The sequence below is a fragment of the Silene latifolia genome, chromosome Y (genome assembly GCF_048544455.1).
Source record: "Silene latifolia isolate original U9 population chromosome Y, ASM4854445v1, whole genome shotgun sequence".
Classification (NCBI taxonomy): Eukaryota; Viridiplantae; Streptophyta; class Magnoliopsida; order Caryophyllales; family Caryophyllaceae; genus Silene; species Silene latifolia.
The window spans coordinates 51,709,631-51,734,007 of NC_133538.1; the positions used below are offsets into that span (position 1 = coordinate 51,709,631).

Here is a 24,377-nt window from a genome sequence, read left to right on the forward strand (position 1 = left end):
GTTTGATCTTGCAGAGAATCCCAGCTGCATCAGTCTTCTTTTGACAAAAAGTACGTTGATTTCGTTCCCACCAAATCCGATTTACAGCAGCAGCAATAAAAGTAAAATACCAATGAGCTTTCCAGTTACTCCTGCTACTTCCAAAAGGGCAAGAATCCAGAAGGTGAGATAAAGGAGATGTAAAATGGGGAAGTCTCATCCAGGTTAGAATGGACTCCTAGATACTAGCAGTAAAAGAACATGAGAAGACCTGGTGATCATTGTAATCCCCTATCAAATCTAGTGCAAAAAAGTGGCGGAAACACTGTCGAATGGGATTAAATACACAATGATAAAAATTCTAATTGTCATAAATTGAGGATGTATAAAATTCTCAAGGATAAAATTAAATGGTTAAGTCTAAACAAATGTCACTTTTATAAAAAGGGCAAAAATAAAGAAAACCTCCAATAGTGTTCAAGACTAAAACTATAAAAGAAAGTAGAAAGACTGAGTAGGATCTGCAAACTACTCACTAGCTCACACAGAAATCCCCAGCAAAGCTAACACAAGTCATGTTATAAACATAACAGCCACAATCAGTGGGGAATAACTCGACGTTCTCCCAGCCATATTACATGATATAAATGTTATAGATGCAAATAATATATCAAAGTAAATTGAAATGTTATAAAACATAAGTAACAAAATATGATTACCAAATCACGTTAACCAACGTGCTGCATGCTTAAAAGCAAAATATTCAAAAGATAGAATGAAAATAAGGTACTTTAGTAAAGACTTATTACTTAGGCTTCAATGAGACAGAGTTCTACATTAGTTTATAAAACTGAACAGCAGTATTGTAAAATTCATAATTAATTACAGAAAAATCTAAATGACGCAAGGCCAATTTTCATGATTTCCTGTAGCTTTTATCTAAAACTTTCATGTTTTGACCAACTTTAAATTACGAAAGTATCAGGGGTCGAAAAATTCATTTCTACAAACTGTCAGAAAACGTCACCTATAATGTTTCAGTTCATAAATCCACTTTTAGAAAGCATTTTAAGGCAAGACATAATTTTAAACATAATTAACCATAAACATAATTAAACATTATAAAGATTCTTTGAGAAAAAGATTAGCTATTGTATCAAAAGAAAAATATATTTTAAAAATGAATCTTTGAGAAAAGTCAGAAACGCGTTTTACAGGCGAGCTGTTCACAAGTAATTTATTCTGACCAAATCGTAAGTTTAAATCTTATCAAAATTTTTATGCAGAATCGACACTTTAGAATAATAGGATTCTATTCTTTACACTTTTGCAAATTCGAAATAAAAACAGGTGATATAATTTTTACAAACAGACGAACATATTTGACTGATTTAACAACGGTTTTCACCAAACTTGTAAAATACACCATAAATCGAAAATAATGATCCAAAACCTAAAACATTATACACAACCTAATACTCCATGTCGCTGCCACATATTAAAGTTTAGTGAATTAATGATTTGATTTAATATTTTTAACATAATTAAAACCGAACATAATCGCTATAATCGCAAAAATTGCATCGCTACTTTAAATTATGATATAAATACTAAAACTCCAAAATAATTACCACGAAAATTCATGGTATCTTAAAATCAACTATTAATTCCAGAAAAATAATTTACATCAGTTTAAAATATAAAAACGAATTATTAAAACCCTAATATCTAAATCAACCAAAATAAATACCCTATTGACAAAATAAAGTTATACACAGTCAAAATAAATTATGGATATCAAAAGATCAGAAATTAAAGGTTTCGAAAATCATATATATCAATAAATCATCATAAAACATTAAAAATCCAATAATACATACAACTACAACAATTAAACCGATGTAATACCGAGTAACGTCGAAGTTACCTTGTTATGAATCCGAATCCACATATGCTAGCCTTCAATATCTCCTCTACAAACCTTTAAAAACATAAATTACATATGTGTAAACATATGAATCATTAATCTAGATAAAAACAAGGATAAGAAAGATAAGAGTAATCAATTTACCCTTAGAATAGGATGAACGGATTGTGAGAGAAGGTCGATCCCAATAAAGAAGCAAGAAGGCAAGAATGTACGTAGAATAATTTGTAAAACGGAAATAAAGAAGGAAGAAGGCAAGAACGTACGCAAATTTTATTTTTAGAAACAGAGAACGGCGGAAGCAGCAGGGTTACGTTTCACTACTTTTTTGCAAGAGGGATAGATATGTGAATGATAAGATATTGTGTGAGTAAATAAAATAAAAAGATGTTAAACACCTTTTAAAATATCTGGGTAAAAGGCTTGGTTTTGATCTTAAAATGATCATTTGAATAGAACTTGGTCCATTTGAGAAATTAGACCGCAAATCAACTAAAAACGGATTTAATAAAATAAGTAAATCAAAACCGTAAATTAAAAAATAAAAATTAAAATCACATAAATAAGAATTAAAATATATGAGATTAGAAATGAATAAGAATAAAAAAAGGGTTCAAAAGGAATAATTTCCGAAGTCCAACGAATTAACTCGGAGTAGAATTAGGATACGAATTAAATGAATAAATAAAGCAAAGTTCTAATGATTAGAAAAATAATAACTCTCGAAAACAAAGAAAATATTCGAGACATAAGAAAACTTAATAATTCAAAGGAAGAAAAGAAATGGCTCGCAGGTAAATTTCGAGTCATACAAATAAAATCGCAATCGAACATAAAATACGGTTACGAAAATAGAATACAAAAATGGCGGGTGTGACAATCATGGTCTTCCTCATGAGTTTCACAGACATCTGTTTGCAAACTGAAAACCATGTTTTTTAATATTGTCTTGAGTAGCAAGCTGTCCTTGAACAGCCATAGAACAAGTAATACGATGACTGGGAACAATAGACGTATTGGAAAGACCCTTGGTCCAACCTTCTTAGGGAGGAGCAGCCCTAAAGAAACCATGGGCTGTTTTAGGATGGAAATGGGATCCAGTGGTCCAGGTCTTTAGTAATGCTTGAGCATTTTTGACAGAATCAACAACCTCAACAAGAGAGTCTCGAGTTGCAAGAATACCTTCATACTAGCAGAGAAATAGTCCTTGGCCTGCAGGAACCAGATGTCAATCTCTTTCAGGACATAAGCCTGCTGCCACTTTGCCCATAATCCATAAGCAGAAGCAGTAGCAGTAAGTTGACTAAGCCATTTAACAAGGAGAGCTTTATTCCATGAAGTGAGGTCTTTAATGTTAAAGCCTCCACCAGACCAAGGAGAGCAAATGCTTTTCCAACTTTTAAAGACCATGTTCCTCCTAGTATCAGGTACACCCAAAAGAAATGACTACAAAGATGGTTAATTTGTTTGATGATTGCAGCAGGTAGCAGAATACTAGCACACCAGTAATTATCAAGCCCAAAAATAACAGAGTTGAGAAGCTGAAGTTTACCAGCATAAGACAGTGAATGAGAAGACTAATGAAGAACAGACTTCTGAATCTTTGTTATCAGATGATCAAACATAGAGACTGGGATTCTAGACGTGGATAAGGGGATTCCCAAATATTTGAAAGGGAATTGACCCTTAGAGAATCCAGTTTCTTGGATAATAGCAGAGGTAATTGATACCGTCGTCGAGTACCAAAGATAAATTTATAATCCAAACTACTACTATAGATAGCGGCAGTCGGGGTCGAACCACAGAGAGGCGATGCAATTAATAGTTGTCTAATTTTAGTCTAAAGTAACAGTTTGAGGGGGTTTGATTTGAACTGTTCTATAACTAAGGCAATCAAAATTAAAATTAAACTAAAACAAATAAATGAGTGATTAAAGAAAATGGATGAAATCAAATTTTGAAAGGATGCTAAGATGGTCGGTTCACTGTAGTTTTAACGGCAGTATCCTAAGTAAGTCTGAGAAAATCACGTAAGACGGGAAAAATAAGAAGTCCTCTCGGCCCATTCTTAACAGGTAGCATCTTTCGATCTAGCTACGGTTCCCTAATATCACTAGTGCTGACCCTCGCCCTGAAAAATAATTTAAAAGCCTAAATTAACTTATCTCTCGATCTTATTAATTTAGCCGTCTTAATTAAGTAGTCTATTTCCCTCCCCTATCTTTCGATCTATCAGGTCGGTCAATTCCTAAGCATTCAACTAGTCGCGTGCACTCGATTCGTCAAATATAGCAATTAAATCAATTAAGTCGAAGCAATTCTCACGTGAGCTGGTCGATCGACCAGGGTAGGCATTTGATCGACCATGGCGCGACTCAGATCCACTAAATCTACGCCGCCTACACTACAGGTCCCCTACATCCTAGCACAAGGGGTTTAGCTACTCATGATAAAATTCATAACAACAATGAAATTAATAGTTAGCGAAATTTGATGCCTGATTAAATAGACTAAACAAATAAGATGCATATACGAAATAAGCCTTGGGAAACTACTCTATGCAATTCTAATCTATGAACGTATAAAGATAAACTGAAATTAAAGAGCCGGAATTACCAAATGAAAACAGGAGGAAGAATCCCAAAGAACGAACTTTATTAAAGAAGATAAAACTAATTGTATTGAATGATTATGAAATCTAATGCCAAACTCGATTTTGAACCCTAATTATTTCCCTAAAATTCGATCATGCTCTTCTGAAACCTAAAGTTACGTTATATAGATAGTCGTACGTAACATTTATTCCTGAAACCTAATTACATTGGGCTTCGGAATTCTCGTCCTTTTAATTTACGCCAGAATCACGGTTTGGTCGATCGACCAAAAGGACCAGTCGATCGACCAAACCTCGCTGAACAGTAGCTCCTGATCTATTTTAGGAATCGCGCTCTGGTCGATCGACCATAACGGTCAGTCGATCGACTGCTTCATCAGGTAGTTGCTCCAAAAGCATCGTAAATTTGTCTTTCAGGCCTCGATACGCGCACCATGTTTGCTTCCTGAGTAAATACTTCATGTCAAATAATATGCCAAGTACTCAGGGACGGATTTGGCTCATCTGCCGCTGGATTCTTCATATTTCTGCAATATTAAACAAAAACACAAAATTAGACGGAAATAGGGGAAATAGTAGCTTAAACTACACAAATGAGCTTTGAAATGTGTGTAAAAGAGGGTGTAAAACATCATATTTAGATCACGCATCAGAATTCCCCAAACCAAACCCTTGCTTGTCCCCAAGCAAGAACTAGACTCGATCCTAAGACCTAATGGAACGATTTCAATCTCAGAGCGAAATGCAAACCGAATAGCCTAAACCAATTTAATGCAACAACTAACAATCAATTAGCGATATGAATCATGCAAACGAGTTATGTAGTCGTCAAAAACTGCTGAACCATCAATTATAGAGACTTATCATCATGGACTCTCACGGGTCGATCATATCACACATAAGCACAGGTGAAAATATAGAAAGAAGTAATTTTGTAATGACTCTCACCTAACTACGACCTATAAGAACATGCCTGCAGTCTAATATGAAATTAATCTCTACAACCGTACATATGCATTCCAACCATAAAAGACCATGACACATGCCAAGGCACAATTTGGATATGTGAGGTATGGGCAGGAAGGGCTAAGATAAATTTGGATAAAGACAGAGTTAAAAGCCAAGCTGGTAACTAAGGGAACCAAATTAATAATTTATTCCAACTTCTTGCTCAAGATTAAACGATAAAGCGGTCCTAATAGAAAGCACGAATCTCACAATCTACAATTGTAACTATAATTCCCCAAATGATAATAACAAAACATGGGAATAAAATCACCATCTACTCAACACTTCAACCATGTGATTTTTTCGAATTTTCTTTTCTCGGGCTTCAGTCGATCGACCAATATAGTCAGTCAATCGCCTGGATTTTGCTCTTTTGTCGAACACTGTTCTGTTTTTGTTCTTTTTCCTCTTTTATTTTCCTCTTCTTTTTTCTTGTCCTTTACGTCTTCTCAACATCATCTCAAAATGAGCATTAGCTACCAAAAACGAAATAACAATCCCAAGAACATAAACTACTAGCTTGACAAGGGCAGGCTAAATGTAGGATGTAGTTAACGGGACAAAAAGGCTATTTTTGGCAGTGTGGAGCTTATGGGAAAAATGGATAAAGGGGTGACCTCTTCCACATGTGTCAACTAACCACGAACCCGAATGCATACAGGTATTAAGCAGATTAAGTTCATATTTATGCATATTGATTTAACATGTCTTACAAGGAGTAACTACTCACATTTCTAGATAAACCGGTCATGAATGACACCAGTTATAAGCTCTAAACCTCAAAAATATAAGTAGTTTGCCATAAATCTAAGTCAAGTCTCAAGGTTCAGCGAATAAATTAACGAAAACTCGTAGACTATGCATATATGATTCTACTAATAACATGTCAATTGAGCACGGCTTAGGCATAAACAGATGAAAATGCAATGTCATCATTGAAATACTACCGTTCCGACTCAACCTATATGCTAAAATAAACGTGCAATTTTTTGAATTTTTGAAATTTTCCATTTTTTTTGAATTTTTGTATATATATAGGAATTGAAATAACAAATGCAAACTAAAGTTCAATAAACGTGAAACAGAAATGCAATAGAACATGTGAACGCAATGCGCAAAACCTTTCCCCAAACCAAATCACACAATGTCCCCATTGTGCAAAATCATATAAGAAAATAAAAAGGGAAATGGCATTTTCGCGATAAATAATAACTAAATAAAACATGAAAAGGACTCGGAAACTCACAAGACTTTAAGCGCAACAAAAGGAAACCTCCCCAAACCAGCGTGAGTTAGGAGGTTTCAGTAGCCAGCAGTGTTACCATAGGTACCTGAAAAGAAACAAAAGTACCGCGCGTAATTTCGAGAAGCAATTTACGAAACGCAAAACTATGTGCAAAATAAGAAAAATAGAAGAAAACAGAAATGGATCGGAGAATAGTGGAGAAAAGACTCCCTCAACTGCGCAAATCGACCAAACACAGCAGGGAAATGGTTGTGAATAGGTACAGCAGCGAAGGCGGTCGATTGACCATAGCAGCTAGTCGATCGACCAGGGGTGACAATAACAGAAGCCGCTGGAATCGCGGCTCAGTCGATCGACCATAGCAGCCAGTCGATCGACTGAGAAAACCTGCTGTAAGTTTCTGATTTCTTCGAATTAACTCAATAAATTGAGCTAATATGGTCTATGAACCTGCAGATACACATAATAATGCGCCTAAAATTGCGCAAAACCCAAATGTAAAGTCTAAAGTCCTTAAATCCTAAGCAAACTTATTAAAGCGAAGTCTCGCGCAAACCAAAACAATAAAAAGTCTAACAAAAGCAATAAAATATCTTTTAGAAAAGTCTTAATCAACTAATAGTTGATCCAGAATGGCCACGGAATGGCCCACTTCCTTGGCTTGTGGCTACAAGAAGTAGCCTCTACAATGCTCATCTCCTCAGCAGCACTCCTATCAATTCCAATATCCGCATAACTCAACGGATCAACATCTCTAACATCTTCCCAATCAATGACCTCGTCCAGCTCATCAAAATCCAAATCAGACTCCGTCACCTTGACTGGCTCCTCATCAGTTGCATAGCTCAGACATCCTAGGCCGCCTCTTTGAACGATTGGCTCCTTCAGAGCTGGAGCAACATGCGGCTCCAAATTCCCCAAACCATTTCCTGCAATATCTAAAACAGAAGAATTTTCCTCCAATTTGCTACCAGTCAGGGGCGGAGGTCTTACAACAGGAGTAGGCTTATCAGAAAGCACAAAATAAGATTTCTTCTCAGAAATCTTATTACAAGTGACTGGCCACATAGGATCTTTCTTCTTAGCGGTCTGGGCAAAAGCAATGGACTGTTTCCCTACTTTAAAGGTCAATGTCCCTGAGCCAACATCTATAAATGCACCAGCAGTGTGCAAAAATGGTCTACCCAAAATGATAGGAATGTGAGCATCCTCGGGTATATCTAGTACAACGAAGTCAACTGGGAAAAAGAACTTTCCTATTTGCACAGGAATATCGTGTAAGACTCCTATAGGCTGGACCGTAGAACGATCAGCCATCTGTACTCTCATGTTAGTAACTGCAAAGCTAGTCAATTTCAATTTCTTAGCAAGACTCAAAGGCATAACACTAATACTAGCCCCTAGGTCACATAACGCCTTCTCAATAGAAAAGGTGCCAATATTACATGGGACTGAAAAACTACCTGGGTCAGCTAACTTATGAGGTGCAATATGAGTCAAATAGGAACATGACTCGTCAGTTAGTGTGACAGAATGCACAGTTGGTCGGTGTATGGGGTTTAGTTTTTCAATACTTGTCGTTAGGAGCACCTAGACCAAAACACAATTTATAACTTCACAAACAACTCTACAATTAGTAAAGAGGCAAGTAAAGGTCGGATCCCAAGGAACGGGAATTGAAATGAGATTTCTATTGCAACTAGTGGAGTCTTAAGGGTGTCACAATTGGGGTTTGAAGTAGAAGATCACTAAACTAAATAGCAATGAAAGTAAACAAGCAAGATGAATTAAAAGGGATGTAAAAAATTGATAAAAGGCACTAGGGTGTCATGGGGTCATAGGGGATTCATGAGAACTGATCATACAAACATATTCTCAAGTTATAAGCAAGCAATTATTGTTGTAATGGATCGAGTTGGTTTATATCTTACAATCCTAGGAAAGTTTGGGTCCCGGAGCCGAATCGATTAAATTGTAAAACACCTACAAGTCGACTTAATCTTCCCTACTCAACAATATGCATGGTCTAATGAGACTCGAGTTGGTTTATGTCTTACAAGTCTCATTGAAAAGATAGGTGATGGGTAAAAAAAGCAAGGATTCATAGGCTCGCATTTCATCAAACATAACATGTGCATAGGTTGAGATGACAAAAAGCAAGCAAATAAAGTATGAAATCATATTAATTTAAGCATGAATCATTCCCATGTTGGTTTCCCCTAATTACCCATTAACCCTAGCTAAGGAAACTACTCACTCATTATCATGTTGAACATGCTAGCAAGGTTGTCAATCATACCAACAAAGTGAAACATGATGATTAAATGAAATTGCTTAACAATAATTAAAAAGGGATTAAGAGAATTATACCTACTAATAATTCCAATAATAAAGCAAAGAATAAAAGAAGTACTTGATGCTTGATTGGAAGGTTGTCAATCTCCCAATAATAACCAAAATAATCTTCAATTACCCAAAATAAAGGATGAACAAGAGAGAGATTTAGGTAATAAAACTTGTATTAAAACTTGATTAAATGTTGATTACAAGATTAAAGAGAGATTTGATTGATATTACCTACTCTAAAGATTGCTAAGAAGAACATCCACTTCTAATTAGACTAATGGGGTATTTATAGTGGGGATTAGGTACATGAATTAGGGTTAACTAAGGGCTTAAATGATGATTAAGTCCCTAGTTGAGGAAACGCCGGTCTCTTTTGGGAGACTCCGATCTCTAGGGAGACTCCGGTCTCTAGAAAAAGATGTGCATCCTTCCTTGAAGCTTGAAGAAGACGAAATGGGGTTGTCTGGGAATCCGGGCGTCTTTAGCACGAGACGGGCAGATTTGGCGGTCTCTACCCGAGCATCCAGGGGGTGAAGACGGGCGTCTTCTGGAGCTTTTGCCAGGGCGTCTTCTGGAGAAGCCGCTCGGATTGTGGCTTGGTGGACGGGCGGATTCAAGGCAATCCGCACGGATTGTCAGGCAGTCTTGGTCCTTCTTCTTTTCTTCCTTTTTCTTCATAAAATCCTTGAGGATTTCCTCGGGGATGCAAGGATCTTTTCTCATCATTGCCCATCTACTACAGTATGTACAAAGGCCTTCTAATCTTGTCTCTCCTTGATGCTTGGGCATTGAATTCAATCAATTTAGCCTCATTTTGCCATGAAAATGTAAGGTTTGCACTCCTTTCCTACCAAGGGATCAAAACCTCAAAGAATATGAAAAACAAAGAACTAAAGACAATAAATGACCCAAATATGCACTAAAAAGCATGGGAACAAGGCTAATTCGGGGACTAAATATGCTCTAATTATGGTCACATCAAATATCCCTAAACCGAACCTTTGCTTGTCCCGAGTAAAGAGGTGACAAAGACTAGGTCCATTATTTAAACTAACCTAATAACATAGCCAATATGAGACAATTAGCGGATCTCACTCCGCCCCTTCAACTCACAATAAGACAACCATGAGGTAGGATGCCTTCTTGCAAGGCAAGGTGGGTCTTGCCAAAACGGCGACACATCCAAACATTAAGCACACAAAATCAAGTAATGGATGTGATGTGACCATAATTGGCGCATATTTAGCCCCGAATTAGCCTTGTTCCCATGCTTTTTAGTGCTTATTTGGGTCATTTCTCATCTTTAGTTCTTTGTTTTGCATATTCCTTGAGATTTTGATCCCTTGGTAGGAAAGGAGTAAGAATCTTGCATTTTCATGGCAAAACGAGACTAAATTGTTCGAATTCAATGACCAAGCATCAAGGAGAGACAAGATTAGAAGGCCTTTGTACATATTATAGTAGAAGAGCAAAGTTGGGAAAGGATCCTTGAGTCCCCAAGGAAATCCCCAAGGAATTTATGAAGAAAAGGGAAGAAAAGAAGAAGATTTGTTGCTGACTGACAATCCGAGCGGATTGTCACCAATCCGTCCGTCCCGAAGCAGCACAATCCGAGCGGCTTTGCCTTAATCCGCTCGGATTCCACCTCCACAATCCGTCCGGATTCCCCTGAATCCGCTCGGATTCCAACGCCAGAATTCGCCCGTCCCGACCCTATTCCGCCCGGATTCCAAAGACAAAGACGGATTTTCTTCTCCAAGCTACGAAGAAAGAAGCCCTTCTCTCGAAAAATACCGGGTCCTCCTTGCTCAACTTAAAAAGTGTAATTACTAGTTTAGCCCTTAGTTAACCCTAATGCATCCTCCCTAATTTCCACTATAAATATCCCATTAGTCTAATTAGAGGAGCATGTTCTTCTTATCAATAATTAGTATAGTTAATATCAATCAAATCTCTCTTTAATATTGTAATCAAGTATTAATCATGTTTTAATCCAAGTTTTTAGTTCTTTAATTGCTCTTTTGTTCATCCTTTATTTTGGGTAATTGAAGATTATTTGGGTTATTGTTGGGAGATTGACAACCTCTCAATCAAGCATTCAAGTACTTCTTTTATCTTTGCTTTATTATTGGAATCATTAGTAGGTATAATCTCTTAATCCCTTTTTAATTATTGTTAATTACTTTCATTTATTCATCATGTTTCATATTGTTGGTATGATTGACAACCTTGCTAGCATGATCAACATGATAATGAGTGAGTAGTCTCTTAGCTAGGGTTAATGGGTGATTAGGGGAAACCAACATGGGGAATGATTCATGCTTAAATTAATATGCTTTCATGTTTTATTTGCTTGCTTGTTTTGATCTCAACTCATGAACATGTTATATTTGATGAAATGCTAAGCCTATGAATCCTTGCATTTACTATCATCTCCTATCTTTTCAATGAGACTTGTAAGACAAAACCCAACTCGAGTCTCATTAGACCATGCATGTTGTTGAGTAGGGAAGATTAAGTCGACTTGTAGGTGTTGTACAATCTAATCGATTCGGCTCCGGGACCCAAACTTTCCTAGGATTGTAAGATATAACCCAACTCAATCCATCACAACAATAATTGCTTGCTTATAATTTGAGAACATGTTTGTATGATCATATCCCATGATTCCCCTATGATCCCATGACACCCTAGTGCCTTTAATCAATTGTTTACACCCCTTTAATTCATTTTGTTTGTTTATTTTCATTGCTATTTTAGTTTAGTGACCTTCTACATCAACCCAATTTGTGACACCCCTTAGACACCACTAGTTGCAATAGAAATCTCATTTCAATACCCGTCCCTTGGGATCCGACCTTTACTTGCCTCTTTACTAATTGTAGAGTTGTTTGTGAAGCTATAAATTGTGTTTTGATTCGACCGTGACCCAACGACCACATCTTAATTTGTGAACACTTAGCGGGATCGCATAAAAAATGGCGCCGTTGCCGGGGACGGTGTTTGTTTGATTTAGATTTCTTTTTATTGTTATTAGTTGTGTCTTTCTTCGCCTTGAGGAAGTAAAACTCCTCAAGGTTTGTTCTAATTGTTTTCGAGTTGTTTGATATTTTGCATGTCTAGAAGGTTACAAGGTGATTTGTTACCTTTTGACCGTGAAATCGAAAGAACCTTGACGAACAATAGGAGACTTGTTAGGAGGAATTTAAGAGGTATTAGTGAAGTTGTTCAACCCACTAGTGAGTTTGTCAATCCTTTCGCAATAGAAGGAGAAGAAAACCCATTACACAATACCCCACAAAATCCACCTACAATGCCAAAATTCTCGTCACACTCCGTACCCACCAAAAAGAATCTACCAAATGGTACTCCTACACCGCAACATCTAACCGGAAATTTTATTGCCAAGTCCGCCTTCATCCAATTAGTTGACAGGAGCCAATTTGGGGGGATGCCTAGTGAGGACCCTCATTCTCATATGGAAACCATTTGCGACTATTGTGATGCTGTCCCTCAAACGGGCGTGACTCAAGACCAAATTAGATGGGTCTTATTTCCTTTTTCCTTAATCGGCACCGCGAAGCAATGGTTGAAGGGCCTTGATAAGGCCACCCTTGGAATAGATTCTTGGAAGAAGTTGGCTCTAGCTTTCTACAAAAAATTCTATCCACCGGAAAAGACTAACATGCTAAGAGCTCAAATTACGGGTTTTGAGCAAAGGGATGAAGAGTCTTTGTATGAAGCTTGGGAGCGGTTCAAGGGAATTTGTCGCTCATGTCCTCACCATGGACTTAGCGAATGGTTTTTGGTGCAACAATTTTGGAATGGTCTATATGAAGATTCTAGGAACATTCTCAATATGGGATCAAATGGAATGTTCACCGAAGTTGATGACAATCAAACATGGAACAAGATTGAGGAAATGGCGGTCCATAACTCACAATATAGTAGACCTCGCAAGGCTACTAGAGGAGGAAAGCATGAAGTGGACTCCGTTACTCAATTGGGTGCTCAACTTAGTGCTCACATTGACACAATCAACTTGAAGTTTGAACAAGCTATGGCTAGACTTGAGAAAAACTCAAAATCATCAAAGCATCATGTTAATGCCATGACGGCATCCTCATCAATCCCAAGTGGGATATGTGATAATTGTGGAACTTTGGGACATGACCAAGGTGAATGTAGGGGAACAAATGAACAAGTGAATGCTTTCCAAGCATACAAGAGTGGTACCCCTTATTCCAACTTTTACAATGAAAACACCAAATTCCATCCAAATCTCCCATACAAAAGCCAAAATGTTCAAAACCCTCAAACAACATACACTCCACCACCCATGAGAAACCAAAATCAAAGACCCTTTTACAATCAAAACCAAGGTTACCAAAATCAAAATCCATACAATCACCAAAATGACCAAGGTTTTGATGTCCAAAAAGCGGTCCTCCAAATGCAAAAGAATCAACAAGAATTTTTCACTCAAATGTAAAAAGATAGCCAAGCAAAGGAAACCACCATCAACAACATTATAGCTCACACCAAGATGTTGGAAACACAATTGACTCAACTAGCATCTTCAAGCTCACAAAGACAAAAGGGGCAATTACCACCTCAAAGAAATCCCTCTAGACATGAAACGGTTAGTGCCATTCACTTGAGAAGTGGTACAAGGTATGAAGCACCGAAGAAGCAAGTTGAGGATGAAGTTGTGGAAGCTAGCGAAAAGGAAGAAATTGTGCAAAACTCCAAAGATGGAGAATCGTCAACAGAAGAAAGTTCAAAGAAAAATGAAGACAAGGCCAAGGAGAAGGAGCCCATTGTGATTAGACTCCCTTTTCCAAGTCGTCAAGCCAAGCCCAAATTTGATGATCAACTTGGAAAATTCATGGAAATTGTGAAGAATTTGGAAGTCTCAATTCCTTTCACGGAATTAATCAATCACGTCTTGCCTATGCGAAATACTTGAAAGATATCCTCACAAAGAAGAAGTCGATCCGGAAGCTTGAGACTATCGCCTTCACTAAGGTGAGTAGTGCAATACTTCAAGGGAGTTCACCTCCAAAGTTAAAGGATCCGGGATGCTTCTCAATACCGTGTACCATTGGCGACACAACGATCAACAAAGCCTTATGTGATCTAGGGGCTAGTGTGAGTGTCATGCCGTACTCGGTGAGTAAAAGGTTGGGGATGGGAGAGCTTAAATGCACCAACATCACACTCCAAATGGCCGATAGATCGACGAAGACACCGTTAGGGATATGGGAAGATGTCCCCGTGCGAATTGGGAAGTTTTTCATCCCGGTGGACTTTGTCATTGTTGATATGGAGGAAGATTCCAACATTCCAATCATCTTAGGAAGACCTTTCCTACACACCGCGGGTGCGGTGATTGATGTGAAACATGGTGAGCTCACTCTAGAAGTGGGAGATGAAAGCATAACTTTTAATCTTGACAAGACTATGAGAGCTCCTCGTTTGCATGAACCATGTTTCATGATTGATCATTATAGCCGAAAGGATGAAAGGAAGAAATCGGAACTCCAATGGAAGAAGAAAATTGAAGATGCTCCATTCAAAGAGCAAGTGAATTGTGACAAGGAGAGCTTGCAAAGCTCATCAAAATCAACCAAGGAAGAAGAGGATGGCCTCATTGGCCAAGAGAAGAAATTGGGAGAGTTTTCTCCATCTAAGCAAGAGATTTTCAATGATCAACTTAATGAAGTTTGTGGTCTTTGGGACGACGAATTTGAAGGGATTTTTAATCCCTACATTGGTAATGCCATCGATCAAGACCGACAACAAGGGCCAAGGTCTATTGAGAACCTCTACCATGATAATGAACAAGCCTTCTATTACTTTTTCAAGGTGTTGAGCAACATCAACAACACCTTGGACATGCCCCCTTGACATCTCATCAAGAATGAGAGTTTGGTGGAGTCCTCCCTAAACCACCACTTGTAAATATTTCTAACTCCCTAACTTACATTTCAATTCTTGTATTGCATTTTTGTCATCTTTGGATTTTTATTTACTTTGATCAAAATAATTGTCATGTTTGAGAGAAGTGAGGGAGGGACTAACGATTTCAATTGATGTGTAGTGCTTTTAGCTTAGTGTGGGGATGGTAATTGCCTAGGCTATCCATGCCTTAGTAGTGCCCCCACAATGACAAACACAAGACTTGAAGAAAGAATGGAAGAATGGTAAGGGAAATGCATTGTGCACGGATGGAACTGAATCCGTGTACACAGGGGAAGAATCCGAGAGGATTCCTCAGAATCCGCCCGTCTTCAGTAATCCGAGCGTATTGCAGAAAAGACGCCCGTCCTGAGCTGAGCTTAATTTTGAAAAATTCTTGACTGTGACTGAATCCGGGCGTCTTGAGAAGCAATCCGCCCGTCTTGTAGAATCCGCCCGTCTTGTAAGAAAGACGTCCGTCTTTGCAGCTGAGGAAAACAAGCAAAATTTTCTGGACTGAAATCCGTCCGTCTTTAAGCAACTCCGCCCGTCCCGTGTTCAGCAAATCCGAGCGTCTTCTTCTGAATCCGCCCGTCTTTAGGCGAGTTTTGCAAAGTCCAGAAAGAGCAGAATCCGCACAGATTGGGCAGAATCCGCACGGATTGCCCCTGCAGATTCGAAAATTTCGGTCTCTTTAAAACCCCTCCCACCTTCATTCATTCATTTATTCATTCATAAACACTACCCACAACATCAAAACCCCCATCCTCTCCATCACAAAAACAAAAACCCTCAACAACATTCACCAAATACAAATCAAACCATCCCTCCAACAACAAATCAATCACTCCTTCTTCAACAAAAATCAAAACCAAGCACAAAATCTTCAACCTTTGAGTCGATTTTTGATTTCATAAAGGCAAAGCCTTTCACCTTCAAATCGATTTGGGCATACTACAAATTGAAGATTTTTCATTCTTTTCTTGGTTAGTTCATCAATGGCAAGGACTAAGGGAGCAACAAAGGCAACAAAGGCACCAAAGGCTAAGGCACTATCACAAAGGCAAAAGGCTCTTCAAACAAAGAAAGCATTGGCTATGGTGGTACCAACACCAAACTTGGAAGTGCAACAACAACAACAACCTTCTATGGGAGCAACAACACCTTCTACTCCGGTAATTGATCAACTTTTGCATTATCCGGAGGTAACTTTTATTTCCGATACCCATAGAAATACCTTTGTCAAGTTTGCTATGAAGTCATTACAATCCACCAAATTCATATGTGAAGATACCTTAGAAAAATTGGGTGTTCTTGAGCAAACTAGAGCCTTTTTCAATGCCATGGGGTTGAAGAAATTGTTTGAAACAAGGGAATTGACATACCCCTCCCTTACCTTGGAATTTTTAAGTTCCTTGAAAGTCACCAAAGTTGAGAATAGGGAGAATCTCGAGTTTCGTCTAGCTAATGTTAGTAGACACATTACCTTTAGGGAATTGGGTGAAATTTTGGGTCTTAGTGATGAACCGAGTTATTTTAAGAGTTATGGAAAGTATGACCCCGAACCTCTTTGGGAGGCAATCTCCGGGAAGAAATTTGAGGATTTTCATGCGAGTCATGCTCTTTTGGTCCACCATCCGGGCATAAGAGTATGGCACAAGGTCGTGGGTAATACCATAATTGCTAGGAAAGATACCAACCATTTCACAAGACTTGATTTTATTCTCCTTGAATCGGCTTTGAATATCGGAAGAGTACACACCAAGCCTTACAATTCTTTGAGGCTCTTGGTAGATAGATGGCTCAACATTGATTGTGGGAAGAAGGGCACGACCGTTATTGTCAATGGCGGCCTAGTCACTATCCTAGCCAAGCACTTTGATCCTAACTTCAATAAGGATAACAAGTACAAAGCAAAGGAGGGTGGCCATCTTGTTGATATGCATACTATGATTCACAAGTTCAAGTGGGTTGCCCATAACCCCCTTGACACTAAGTATGGATGGCTCACTAGTGAAGCTAGATCGTTCACCTTGCCTTCGAAGATTTGTCGTCTAAGCGTCCACCGGACCAATTATCTACTTCCCCTTTCCAAAGAGGCCGAGTATATCATTCAACAACAAAAGGGTGATCTTGAAATGCCCTCATCTTCCATTGTCATACCACCTTACCCCTTTAAGTATGAAGAGTTCAAGCCGGAAGGAGTTGAAGTTGGGAAAGACTATGTGACTCTTCTCATGCAAGCAATGCACAAGCAAGCCTATGAAGATCGGAAAAATGCCTACTTGGCTCAATATCCACCCCTCCTACACTTAGCTAGGCAAGGACTACTTGATCCATCTTGTCCTTTGCCTAGTTGGGCGGATAGAGAAGTCTTATTTCCGGGTGCATCTAGGGTCGTTTTGGGTGACAATGAGGTTATTGGTAATGATGAAGAAGTTGATGATAATATTGAGGAAGAAGCAAGTGAAGAAGAAAAGGATGGTGAAGATGATGATGAGGAAGATGAGGAAGAAAGTGAAGAAGTAAATGACAAGGGAAGTGGCAATATGGCCACTTCTAATGAGGGAAGTGATGGTGATAGCATGATGGAAGATTAGCAAGCCTTGGAGACTCCTACCCTCTCATGGTTTGTCTATTTCTCTCCTTGTATTTTATAAAATTTTGATCATTGTTGGAGTAGTCCTAGCCCCATTAGAGGACTCACACCTCGGTACCATTGAGGTGTTCTCATTCTATTGTTCCCATTTTCAAAATCCAAAATGACAAATTAGTTTCATGCATAACATAGTGTGTGCATGAACTACACCCATCCTTGGACATTAGCAATAGTGTCTCACTCGGTTTGGGGAAGTTAATGCATACACAACGGGAGGTAATCTAAATTATCCTCTCCGTCATAACAAAAACCATGCATCATGTAGTATAGCTTAGTGTAGATTGCATTTAGTATAGAAATCATGCATCATCTTTGCATAATTTCCATCATTTTGGCCAGTGAGGACAATGCCCATATTAGTGTGGGGATGGGAATTCTAACATTTAACCCTTATTCAAAAATCAAAAAAATTGAAAAATTTCAAAAATCATAAAAATTTGAAAATTGAAAACCCAAAAACATGTTTATTTCCTTTTGTAGTCTTGTATATAGTGTCTTGTATATATTGTGTTTGTTCTATCCTTGTTCACATTGATTGACTACGCCACATCCGAGACATGAGGATATTGAAGACCGCATGGTATTATCTTTCCAATCTCCTTTTTCCTCTTTATGTTAATGACTATGTGGCTTTATTTTGATTGATGCGGTATAACAATGTGAATTTAGGATTTGCATTTAGTTTATATGTCATATTAGTTGATAGAATCACTTGCATTAGGATGTTTATATTAGTTGCATCATGGCATGTAGTTGCATGTTACAAATGTTTTGAAAAATGCCTATTTAGGAACTTTGACAAGAGCAACTAAGCCATTACAAATACTTGTTCAACTTAAGACTTTGCCTACTAGAATGGTTGTAAAACACCCTAGATAGTATCATACTAGTATCTTTTGACCCATGACCCAAGGCCTAGTCAAGGGTTTGCATGTGAGTCACCTATCCAACCCCGTGATGCGATGTGGACTTGGTTAACTTGTCTAGGTGACCTTGTTTGACCTTGTGGTAAGGCAACCCAAAAATATTTTCTATCAATAAGCTTGAAGTGCTCATTTCAAAGAAATTTTGTCTTGTGGAAGTAATGTAATGCCAAGGAAACCTCAAATGTTATGAATTGTTGAGAAATTTAAGTTGTTTTGATGGAGGCGTACCACTTCGATGTGCTTTGGTGCGGGATCCATTGAATTTGGCCCCCATACGGTTGTGAATTCGGCCGCCCAGAGACAGAGTGACTATCACCCCGAAAAGCTATTGTCTAGAGGTTAACTGGTTGCCTAATAAGCGATTGGCGAAAGCAAAGGACACTAGCCCGGAAGGGACAAACCCCATCTTAAATTTTTGAAATGTGAAAGTGAAATGAGGGCAATTTTGAATACTAGTCATATCCACCCGTTGTGAATAATGATTTGAGCATTTCATTCCCAAAAAGCCTTTTGTCAAGCCACTTGGTCGAGTTTGGGACGATCCATGACCTTTACTTTTGTAGAGAATTCGAGACTTGTCATGTCATATGCTACTAGCATCATAGGGATCATCATTCCACCACCATCCGATCGCTCATGACGAAAGCATTTGGAAATTGAGGACAAAAGTAGTCTAGTTTAACACCATTTGGAGGTGATTTAGTGCCATCCTCTTAGACTTAGTAGTTTGTTGAACTAGTATTTGTGAAGGATTACATGCTCTTAAATTTGTTCCTCTTTAGTGCCTCCGCCACTTGATGAGGGAGTGGCTATTCTTTTTGTAGATGCATCCTTTATGTGATTTTATGTGCTTAATGTTTGGATGTGTCGCCATTTTGGCAAGACCCACCTTGCCTTGCAAGAAGGCATCCTACCTCATGGTTGTCTTGTTGTGAGTTGAAGGGGCGGAGTAAGACCCGCTAATTGTCTCATATCGGCTATATTATTAGGATAGGTTAGTATTGGTCCTAGTCTTTGTCACCTCTTTACTCGGGACGAGCAAAGGTTCGGTTTGGGGATATTTGATGTGACCATAATTGGCGCATATTTAGCCCCCGAATTAGCCTTGTTCTCATGCTTTTTAGTGCTTATTTGGGTCATTTCTTATCTTTAGTTCTTTGTTTTGCATATTCTTTGAGATTTTGATCCCTTGGTAGGAAAGGAGTAAGAATCTTGCATTTTCATGGCAAAAGGAGACTAAGTTGATCGAATTCAATGACCAAGCATCAAGGAGAGACAAGATTAGAAGGCCTTTGTACATATTATAGTAGAAGAGCAAAGTTGGAAAAGGATCCTTGAGTCCCCAAGGAAATCCCCAAGGAATTTATGAAGAAAAGGGAAGAAAAGAAGAAGATTTGTTGCTGACTGACAATCCGAGCGGATTGTCACCAATCCGTCCGTCCCGAAGAAGCACAATCCGAGCGGCTTTGCCTTAATCCGCTCGGATTCCACCTCCACAATCCGTCCGGATTCCCCTGAATCCGCTCGGATTCCAACGCCAGAATCCGCCCGTCCCGACCCTATTCCGCCCGGGTTCCAGCACAGCACGGATTGTCTTCTCCAAGCTACGAAGAAAGAAGCCCTTCTCTCGAAAAATACCGGGTCCTCCTTGCTCAACTTAAAAAGTGTAATTACAAGTTTAGCCCTTAGTTAACCCTAATGCATCCTCCCTAATTTCCACTATAAATACCCCATTAGTCTAATTAGAGGAGCATGTTCTTCTTATCAATAATTAGTATAGTTAATATCAATCAAATCTCTCTTTAATATTGTAATCAAGTATTAATCAAGTTTTAATCCAAGTTTTTAGTTCTTTAATCTCTCTTTTGTTCATCCTTTATTTTGGGTAATTGAAGATTATTTGGGTTATTGTTGGGAGATTGACAACCTCTCAATCAAGCATTCAAGTACTTCTTTTATCTTTGTTTTATTATTGGAATCATTAGTAGGTATAATCTCTTAATCCCTTTTTAATTATTGTTAATTACTTTCATTTATTCATCATGTTTCATATTGTTGGTATGATTGACAACCTTGCTAGCATGATCAACATGATAATGAGTGAGTAGTCTCTTAGCTAGGGTTAATGGGTGATTAGGGGAAACCAACATGGGGAATGATTCATGCTTAAATTAATATGCTTTCATGTTTTATTTGCTTGATTGTTTTGATCTCAACTCATGCACATGTTATATTTGATGAAATGCTAAGCCTATGAATCCTTGCATTTACTATCATCTCCTATCTTTTCAATGAGACTTGTAAGACATAACCCAATTCGAGTCTTATTAGACCATGCATGTTGTTGAGTAGGGAAGATTAAGTCGACTTGTAGGTGTTGTACAATCTAATCGATTCGGCTCCGGGACCCAAACATTCCTAGGATTGTAAGCTATAACCCAACTCAATCCATCACAACAATAATTGCTTGCTTATAATTTGAGAACATGTTTGTATGATCATATCCCATGATTCCCCTATGATCCCATGACACCCTAGTGCCTTTAATCAATTGTTTACACCCCTTTAATTCATTTTGCTTGTTTATTTTCATTGCTATTTTAGTTTAGTGACCTTCTACATCAACCCAATTTGTGACACCCCTTAGACACCACTAGTTGCAATAGAAATCTCATTTCAATACCCGTCCCTTGGGATCCGACCTTTACTTGCCTCTTTACTAATTGTAGAGTTGTTTGTGAAGCTATATATTGTGTTTTGATTCGACCGTGACCCAACGACCACATCTTAATTTGTGAACACTTAGCGGGATCGCATCAGGATGCATCTACAAAAGAATAGCCACTTTCCTCATCTAAGTGGCGGAAATTATCTACAAGGGAAGCAATTCAAGGGTACACACTCCTTCATAGATCCAATTTCTTCAAACTACTAAGCCTAGAAGGATACCAATAAATCACCTTCAAGTTGTGTCAAGCTAGGGTACCTTTGTCCTCAATCGTTAAATGCTTTTGTCAAGAATAGACTCCCTATGGTGTTAGAAACACTGGAGGATCGCGGAATTCCCCCTCTTGCCTAGACAAGAAGAAGGGTCGTCCCCTCTCTACCATGCACAAAAATGGATACGATGGATAAGGGATCAATAGATATTTGAGTTTCACTTTGGGAGTTTGCTTTTGTTTTTGTTTTTTCCCCCAATTTCTTGTGGCATTTGACATTTGAGAACACTTCCTTGCCATTTCTTTTTGATCTTTGGCATTTCAACACTTGACAACTTTCAACTTTTCTTTGCATTTCTTTTGAACATTTTTAAAGTCCCCCCATATGTAGTGAGGGTGGCTTATATTTGAAGCTTTAGGAGTTCTATTTTTGCTCCTCTTTTCGTATGAAGCATTTTGCAAACTTTCTTTCACTTTTTATTTCATTGAACTCAAATTGAATTCTGTTTGTGCCCATTCCCTTTGATGACAAAAATGTGGTAGAACATGGATGATGGATGGATGCATGGTTTCAAGGGTCACCTTGGAATAAACGGTAGCCAAGGAGTTATCACACCACAAGGTACTCTTGACTAGGCCGTAATCCATGGGTCAAAGGATACTAGCATGACACATCCTAGGGTGTTTTACAAGCATTCTAACAAACAAAGTCTTAAGAAGAAAAAGCATCTACTAGGGCGTATATACACTTGTCAAACTTCCCAAGTAGACGGTTTCGCAAAATTTTTCTAACATGCAAACTACATGACATGATGCAACTACCATATAAACATCCTAATGCAAATGATTCTACCAACTAATATGACATATAAACTAAATGCAAGTCCTAAGTTCACATTGTTATACCGCATCAATCAAAATAAAGCCACATAGTCATTAACATAAAGAGGAAAAAGGAGATTGGAAAGATCATACCATGTAGTCTTCAATATCCTCATGTCTCGGATGTGGCGTAGTCGATCAATGTGAACAAGGATAGAACAAATACAATATATACAACAATATATACATGACTACACTACAAAGGAAATGAACTTGTTTTTGGTTTTTCAATTTTTCAATTTTTTATGGTTTTTCAATTTTTTTTGTTTTTTTTGGATTTTTGAATAAAATTTGAGTTAGAATTCCCCATCCCCACACTAATATAGGCATTGTCCTCAATGGCCAAAATGATGGGAAATCATGCAAACATGATACATGAATTCTACACTAAATGCAAGCTATACTAATCTATACTACATGATGCATGGGTTTTTGTTTATGACGGAGAGTGTAATTTAGATTACCCCCCGTTGCGTATGCATGTACTTCCCCAAACCGAGTTAGACATTATTTCTAATGTCCTAAAGTTGGGGTAGTTCATGCACACAAGATGCAATGCATGAAACTAAATTGTCATTTTGGATTTTCAAAAGTGGGAACAATGAAATAAGAACACCTCAATGGGGCCGAGGTGTTAGTCCTCTATGTTGCTAGGACTCTCCAACCATGAGAAAGTCAAATAATGTACAAGTTAACAAAACATAAACTTCTTTCAAGAAAATTGAAACTAAAGAGAGGGGATGAGGAAACTTCACTTAAGCTTGAGATGGGTGCCTCACGCCCGTTCCATCTAGCTATGAAGAAATCCTCTAGAGATCGTCGTCATCTCCCTCTAGATCACTATCCCATATTTCCTTGGATGCATCACTTGTATTTGGGTCCATGAACTCGTCCTCTTCACTTCCAAGCTCCACCGTGTCCCCTCCGCAAGAATTGTTGCTCCCTTCCTCTTGTCGCCCGTTTGCCCCTTCATTTGCTTTCTCCGAATTGGGGAAGAGTATATCCATTTATGCCCAAGAGGGAAATGCTCCCTCCTCACTAATCTTTCCCCTTTGAATTATATCGTGGTATTGAGGATAGAGTGCATAATAATTGTCCACGGTAGCTTCATATTGTCGGAAATGCAAATCTTGTAGAATTCCCGTTACAAAGTCATCACGGGGAAGGATAAAGGGGTTGGGATGGTTGTACGGTTGGTAAGGAAATGGGTAGGGAGGCACTTTGTTTTTCTCATCTAGAGGTTGTTGCTCTTATTGTTGTTGTTGTTGGGTATTTGATGGTGGTGGTGCTTGCCTTGCTTGGGTTGGGTTTGGAGGGATGAGGTAGGATGGGATTGGTGATAAAGGTCCTCTTCTTGGTTAGATTCTTGGTAGACCGGTCATTGGTAGGTAGATTGGATCACTTACTTTCGTTATCCATTTGATCCTTTTATCAACCCCCTCAAACGTTATCCAATGATGATGAATAAGAACAAGGTCTTCATTTATCCTTGTATTTCCGGAAAGAGGAGCATACTCATTATTCTCATTGAATCTTGGATTGAAATGCTTTGCAATCTTCGTAATGAGCCCTCCATTAACAATGTGTCTCATCCCATCATCATCACCGTTCCTAAACTTTGCCCATTTTTCGAGTAGCACAAGAGGCACATTGAAGCGGTACCCACCCCTTCCTTGGATATTGAGATAAGACTCCATGAACACAAGGTCAAGTTCATTTACTATTGCCAGATCTCGGCGAGCAAGTAGTGTGCCGGAAAGGAACCGGTAAGTAAGTCTCAAAATAGGATTTTGAATGTGGAAAGCTAGACACTGCTTGATGTACATGAAATCTCCGCCGGTCATGGCCCTCCATAGGGGTGCAACACTATATCTCTTTGGTTTTGATGTC

At 38.4% G+C, this 24,377-nt stretch overlaps 1 non-coding gene across 1 annotated transcript; it reads right to left on the reverse strand.

Annotated features, from left to right (window-relative positions):
* Positions 1-12,805: 12,805 nt before the first annotated feature.
* LOC141634608 (small nucleolar RNA R71) lies at positions 12,806-12,912 on the reverse strand. Its single transcript, XR_012539335.1, has one exon. It is a non-coding gene; the product is annotated as a small nucleolar RNA R71 (small nucleolar RNA).
* Between the last annotated feature and the right edge of the window lie 11,465 nt (positions 12,913-24,377).